The sequence below is a fragment of the Eleutherodactylus coqui genome, chromosome 1, assembly GCF_035609145.1.
Source record: "Eleutherodactylus coqui strain aEleCoq1 chromosome 1, aEleCoq1.hap1, whole genome shotgun sequence".
NCBI classification, from domain to species: domain Eukaryota; kingdom Metazoa; phylum Chordata; class Amphibia; order Anura; family Eleutherodactylidae; genus Eleutherodactylus; species Eleutherodactylus coqui.
Genome location: NC_089837.1, coordinates 286,592,491 through 286,599,970, shown reverse-complemented (window position 1 = coordinate 286,599,970; position 7,480 = coordinate 286,592,491). Strand labels below are relative to the sequence as shown.

The window sequence follows — 7,480 nt, the reverse complement described above, 5'->3', positions numbered from 1 at the left end:
ACGTTCCGGTTTGTTAGTTAGTACTAGGACCAGAATGGCCCTCCCTCTTGTTGGTTCCTGTACCAGTTGGTTCAGGTAATTGTCTTTAATTACTCTCAAGAACTTATCACCCCTGTGAGATTTGCAGGTTTCGTTTTCCCATGTTATATCTGGATAATTAAAGTCCCCCATGATAATTACTTCATTGCGGTTTGACACCTCTTCTATCTGCCTTAATAGTAAGTTATCAGTTTCCTCTGTTGCTTTTGGTGGTCTATAGAAGACCCCTATCAGGATTTTGTTATTTTTTCCTCCTTGTATTTCTACCCACAGAGATTCCACCTGTTCTTCTCCTACCCCTATATCCTCCCGTAGCCTCGGCTTCAAGTTCGATTTGATGTACAGACATACCCCTCCCCCTTTCTGGTTCCTTCGGTCCCTTCTGAAGAGATTGTACCCCTGCAAATTCACCGCCCAATCGCACTTATCATCAAGCCATGTTTCCGTAATTCCGACTATATCATAATTTTCATCAGTCATTCTCGCTTCAAGCTCACCCACTTTACCGATCAGACTTCTTGCATTTGTGGTCATACAATTTATATCGGTTTTTTTGTTATTTAAATTTGTTTTGTTGCTATTCGTACTAATGGCTGATCTATCACTTCTAACTGTACTAACCCCATCCCCTGCTGGACCCCCATTCCCTTTGCTTGGACCCGGGTCGCTAGTTACACTGGCTACCCCACTATTTCTCTTTTTGCCCTCCCCCCCCAGTTCCTAGTTTAAACACTCCTCCAGCCTTCTAGCCATCTTACAGCGTTCTGCAGTACAAGCAAGGTTGTGCTAAGATGTAAACCCTGAAGAGGCTGCGACACTCCAGTCAGCTGACCTGTTGGAATTCCGAGCCAAGGACCTCACTGATCAGATATTGATGGCCTATGTACCCGAAATGCCACCATTAGAAAATATTAACCTCTAGAGGACAATACTGTGCTTAAACACATAATAAAGTAGCTACATTTGAGATCTTACTTTGTACAGTTTAGTAATGGTGGTTTCACACATATTTGGCTTTTTGCCTCCCTGCGCCATTCGGGGAGCAGGAAAGGGGAATCCCCATGGCCAAACGGCTCCGTCTCTGAACAGCATCGAACAGCCACAAGAAGGATCCTGCTTTCTGCCCAGCTGACCGGCTTTTGGATGGAAGAAAACACGCTGCATGCGGCGTTTTTTCTTCCACTATTGTGAGCCAGATCTGCGTAGATGTGAAAACGACCTAATATAAATGTTATTTCACAAAGTATTTTTATAATTTCTACTATTTGTTGTTAAATTGAAGCCATTCTAATAGTTATTGATACTTACTTTATAGACTGTTGGAAGTCAATACATTCTTTCTTCTGTGAAATGTCATCATATCCTATTCAGAAAAACATGAATAAAAGAATACTAATAACTGTGCGCACTAAATGACTAAAGTATACTCTCCTCCCCCTGTGTATTTCATGGACTCATCTAAGCTTTGAATCTTACTTTGGTTGTAGCAAATTAAATTTGCAATATATTTGATTATGGCATTCGATATGTTTACTGAACCAATAATGTCCCACTCAGTGTATGGCCATTTCTGTACAGGACATTCAGCCGTGTTCCGATAATTGGCTATACGTATATACAAGTATATTGAAGGGAGCTCACCTTTAGGCTGCATTCCCACGAACGTATATCGGCTCGGTTTTCACGCCAAGCCGATATACGTCGTCCTCATCTGCAAGGGGGGGGGGTGGAAGAGGCAGGAGCAGGAACTGAGCTCCCGCCCCCTCTCTGCCTCCTCTCCGCGCCTCTGCACTATTTGCAATGAAAGGAGGCGGGACGAGGGTGGGGCTAAGTTCCGAGAATTAGCCCTGCCCCTGTCCCGCCTCTCCCCATTGCAAATAGTGCAGAGGGGCGGGGAGGAGGCAGAGAGGGGGCGGGAGCTCAGTTCCTGCTCCTGCCTCTTCGATTCCCCCCTGCAGATGAGGACGACGTATATCGGCTCGGCGTGAAAACTGAGCCGATATATGTTCGTGGGAATGCAGCCTTAGGGTCACAGAAGGCTGTGAACGACTATACGGCTAACAACAACAACACTAGTATATTGACACAAATACGATGGTCATATTGGTATTTTTATGATTCTTGTGCAATATTATTAGTTAATTATTTTTATATTACATTGCAATAACTCTGCGAACAATAGATTTTTCAGCTTCTCACTTTAATCACTTTCATAAATTTTATTACATTCCCATTTCTTCCCTTCTACCCCATCCCCCAGTACTCTTATGAAAGACTTGTATTATTCCTAGGAGGACTACCACCCACACCTCCATACAGGTCTAAATGTTTCAAATGCCACAATCATCTCTTCTCACTTTTTTGTCTTGTAATGGGCACATTTTGTAGGTTGTTCCCCTATTATCTGCTAAAGGAAGCGTTTACAATAATGTAGTACAATAAAACAAACATACACACAGTCTTCTGTCCCTTCCAAGCTTCTATTTTACACTTTTTTGCCAAGAAAGCCTGATGCACCAATAAAAACAAAAAGACAATAATGTACATTCGCTGTTATATAATTGCTCTCTTCAAAGGTATTATCGCTCAGCTTGAAACTACCGCCATATATGTTTCCGATAGTACTCAACTTCTAATGTTAATGTTATAGAAACTATGAAATGTTTTTTACATGTGGCGATAAAAACTTTAAGGTATTTCTAAGATGTGCATCAAAATAATGAAGGACTAGTGAATGATAATGGCTGTGTTGAGGGTCTCACATATTGTAAATATTATAATCCTTGCATTTGTTTTTCCTTTGCTCCTAGGTAAAGATGACAGAGGTAGAGCCTGTACTGGATTTTGCTTCTTCGGCAAGGACAGGACGTAGAAATGCATTGCCTGACATATTAGGTTCACCAGCAGGAGTAGCTCCCGCTGACCTCCCCCTAAAACTAGCTGAAATGTCTTTAAATACAGGTAAGCTAAAAGGCATATTCACATTTTACCTTGAGAAAAAGGCTCTTAAATTATTTTAGTGGGCAATACACACAAAATCAACATGACATGATCACTAGACTGTATCATAGTACTGCACAAAACACCCAACTGGACAACAAAACAACTCTGTTACTGTGTATCTAGATGTAATAAACTACAACTACCCAATATGGCCTGTTTCAACTTCTCCAGAATTAACATGTTTTGATTGAGGAGTTCTAAAATACCAGGCATCTATAATAATCCTCTTATACACTCCTGCCTGCTACAAATGCCCACTCAGGCTACTGTTTTCATATAACTGGCCTACACACCCCTCCCCCCTTCCCAGTTGGCTTCTATATATACATAGGAGAAAATTAGGATTAAATTAGTATTTGTTCAAGATACAGCCTTCTATTCAATTTTCTAGTGTTTTCAACCAGTTCGGCAGCAGAACATTTGCTAAGTATTTTATAAGCACCCAGAGTTGGAGCCCCCTCCCATCCCATCTTTTCCCTATTCATCCAAGCAGAACTTGCCAGGTACTGTATATACTGTTGTGAAATTAAAACATCATTATTATTAATATGTTTAGATAGAAGATATCAGAAAAACTAACCAAATGTTTAGAAATCTTTGATCCATATTACTACATTTATATGAAGGGTATAAGTTCAACCATACATATTTCATTAGATATCTAAATATATTATTACACTTTTCTTCTATATCGAGGTCCAGACTTACAGTCTCCCTCCAACGATTTACCCCAGGACGCAGTGGACAGCCCTGAGCTAAAGGATACATCCTAAGCATCTTGGACCTTCTAGCACCAAGGGCATTTTTGTTTGCAAGAAGCTGGCCAGAAATAGAAGTCTCAGAAGATTTGGACAAGTAAACCAGCCATTTAATATTTGAGCATACCAGCTAGTATGTGGAGGAGCTTCTTAGAGAAGTGACGATGATACAGAGGAAGAAAAATTCAGAGACACATCCTGCCACAAACGAAATCTATGTGAATATGTTTTGGCATTTGTGCCAACTTTATAGAGATTTCAGGAAATAATTGGTTAAAGAAACATGTTGGAATTTTAGCTTAGGCAAGAGGATGTGAAATACATCCTCACCTGAGTGTATATATAGATATCTATCCCATGTATATTTATATATACAGAACCTGCGGGTAGTCATGTTTTTGTATGTTTCTGATATGTTTGTGTTCTGCATTTGTTGAAAACTATTTTAAGTAAGAAAAGTAATGAAGTGATGGGGCTCATTGAAATTGCATATAAAATGCTACCCCTAAAGGAACATCACTTGGAATATTTAGGCTTAAGGCTAATAGAGGTATTGAGACATTAGGCAAAATCAAAGCGCAACAAATATTTGCAGAAAGTGGACAATTGGAGAAAGGCAGAATGTGCCAAGTGATATTATTGGTAAAACTGTGACTTGTGGAATAGAAGGTAGTTCATTCTGAAATATGTAACTATTAAAGGAGAGGATGTGTCCTCCATTGCGGTAGTTGCTACACGCAATACACTAATATATTGCTTTGAATCTCAAGGAAGCATTGCCCTAAGGAGCAGGTTTGGTTACAGGACTTTTTAAATAAATAGATTAATTTACATAATCCAGTAAAACAGATACTGATATGCAATAAATAAAGTCTGGGAAAAGGTGAAGCTACTCTGTTGTAAACTGGAAATGAGTAATAACATATGTAGATTATATTATTTCCATAACATCAACATGTTTCCCACTGGGAAAGGTCAAACATCTAGTACTGTCGAAATAGTGATGAGGCTGTATATTGAATATGTGGATAATTAACCCCTTTGACATTGAAGGGTATACATGTATGCCCTGCAGCGGTGAGTTTTTTTTATTGAGTGGGCCTGTTTTAATAAAATGCAGGCAGAAATACCATATATGCAATACTGAAGTATATGGTATAAGTGATCAAATGATCACAGGTTCAAGTCCCCTATGAGAACTAAATAAAAAATAAAAACAAGTAAAAGGGTTCTGTATTGTTAAAAATAAAGCATATTAAACATTTAGGCTCCCCTTCCCCGTAATAAAAATCGGAACAAAAAAACCATTTGGAATCACTGTGTTCATAGAAGTCTGCGCTATCAAAATAACACGTTATTTAACCCGCATGGTTAATGTCGGGAAAAAAAATACGCAACACCAAAATTGTACTTTTTTGGTCACCCTGTCTTTAAGAAAAAAGTGTTCAAAAAGTTGTATGTGCTCCAAAATGGTACTGAAAGAAACAGGTTGTCCTGCAAGAAATACACTAAAAAAACGAAAAATACATTTGGTATCATTGTAATCGTAGTCATGACGTTTTTGCTGCAGTGTGTACTAGAGATGAGCGAGTATACTCGCTAAAGGCAATTGCTCGAGCGAGCATTGCCTTTAGCGAGTATCTGCCCGCTCGAGACTAAAGGTTCGGGTGCCGGCGGCGGGCAGAGAGCTGCGGGGGAGAGCGGGGAGGAACGGAGGGGAGATCTCTCTCTCCCTCCTGCTGACTGCCACTACTCACCGCTCCCCCGCGCCGGCACCCGAACCTTCAGTCTCGAGTGGGCAGGTACTCGCTAAAGGCAATGCTCACTCGAGCAATTGCCTTTAGCGAGTATACTCACTCATCTCTAGTGTGTACACCATAAAAACAATACTTTTTCAAAGATTGCAAAATTGCTTTTTTTTCATTTCGTACCACTCAGAATTTTTTTTAGTACATTTATATGGTACATTAAATAGTACCGTTGAAAAATACAACTTGTCCTGCAAAAAACAAGCCCACAGACTGCTATGTTGAAAAAAAAGCTGTGTCCTTAAGGGGTTTATATGGCACTTTATAATTCTTAATTGTTTTGGGGAAAAGTTTTGCTATTGCTTATTGTATTTGGTTTAGCAGCACCCAAACCTTAGACTGTAGTATACTACCTACTAGCTGGTTACAGCCAAGGATCACCTGATGTCTAAAAGCAGCAGGATGTCTTGTAAGGGTCATTTTACACAAGCAGATATTTGTAGTAGTGATACAATCATTGAAAGCAATTGAATAGCCATTCCAGTATTCTTACGGTAGTTGCAATAAAAAGTAAATGAGCTCTGGAATTACCTGAATTTCTGCATGGATTACTAATATGTAGGCTGTTTGTTATCTAAATCACAATTCTAGACAAACACAATCTAACTACGCTAATATCAAACAGTTGAGTACAGTAGCAGTGCCGGACGAAAATGTGAATCTCTGTATTAATGACTTCTCCAAGAGCTATTTAGTAGCCCCCCTTTAGCTGCAATAATCTCTACTAAACATTTCCTGTAGATGTAAATAAAAGTGTTGTACAATGCTGAGGAGGAATTCTGGACCATTCCTGTGTTTTCGTTCAGCAATATTTCAGGGATGCCACAGCATCTTGATAGAATTAAGGTCAGGACTCTGACTTGACTATTTCAAAACACAAATCATTCTTTAGTTGATTTACTTCTGTGCCTTGGATTACTGTCTTGTTGCATCACCCGACATCTTTTAAGCTTGAAGTCATGGATTGCTGCTCTTACATTTTCCTACAAAATGTTTTAATACACTTTATAATTCACTGTTCTCTCAAGTATCACAAGGTATCCATGGCCCGAGCCAGCAAAGCAAGCCCAAACCTGTATTATTATGAATTCTTGGTTGTTGGTATGCAGTTCCCTTTACCTCCAAACAGCGTTGTGCATTTGTGCTAAGATGTTCCACTTTTGTCTCATCTGTGCATAGACCATTTCTCAGAAGGATTGTGAAACATCCAAGTGGTCTTAGGCAAACTTGAAACGGACATCATTTTTTTTTGGCACAGCAGTGGCTTTCTTTTGTGGTGTCCTTAATGAATACAATTCTCGCTCAGTGTTATTCTAATAGTAGACACATGAACAGAGTCCTTTGTAGCTCTTTGAAAATTGCCCGCTATGCTCTTGGAGTGATCTTGACAAGACACCCATTCCAAGGGAAAGTAGTAAGAGCCCTGAATTTTCTCAATTTGTAGATAAGTTGTCTAACTGTGGATTTATATGCACTAAGGTTTTTAGCAATGCTTTTGTAGCCTTGTCCAGCTTCATGTGTCTCCATAACACATCTTCTGAGGTCTTCTGAAAGTTGTTTGCATCGAGGCATGATTCACACTAACCAATCTTTCTTGAGAAGGACAAATTTGTCAGTAATCAGGCTTTGTGTGCCTTTAATTAATGGGCAAAGCACCTGTTAAATCCACACTTCCAATGTCATCTCTTTAGTTCTCATATAGTTTGCTAAATAGCTCTTTGAGAAGGTATCAACACATTTTAAAGGGGTTTTCCAGTGAAATACTATTGATGACTTATAGGTCATCAATAGTATTTCACTGGAAAACCCCTTTAACTTATACCCCAGTTACACTGACAAATGATCGCTCAAAAGTAGCTCAAACGGCAGTTT

At 39.4% G+C, this 7,480-nt stretch overlaps 1 long non-coding RNA gene across 1 annotated transcript; it reads left to right on the top strand.

The window, feature by feature from the left end:
* The first annotated feature begins 2,909 nt into the window (after window positions 1–2,909).
* On the top strand, window positions 2,910–3,810 carry LOC136611772 (uncharacterized). Its single transcript, XR_010790305.1, has 3 exons — window positions 2,910–3,000; window positions 3,434–3,545; window positions 3,739–3,810. It is a non-coding gene; the product is annotated as an uncharacterized lncRNA (long non-coding RNA).
* The last annotated feature ends 3,670 nt before the right edge of the window (window positions 3,811–7,480 follow it).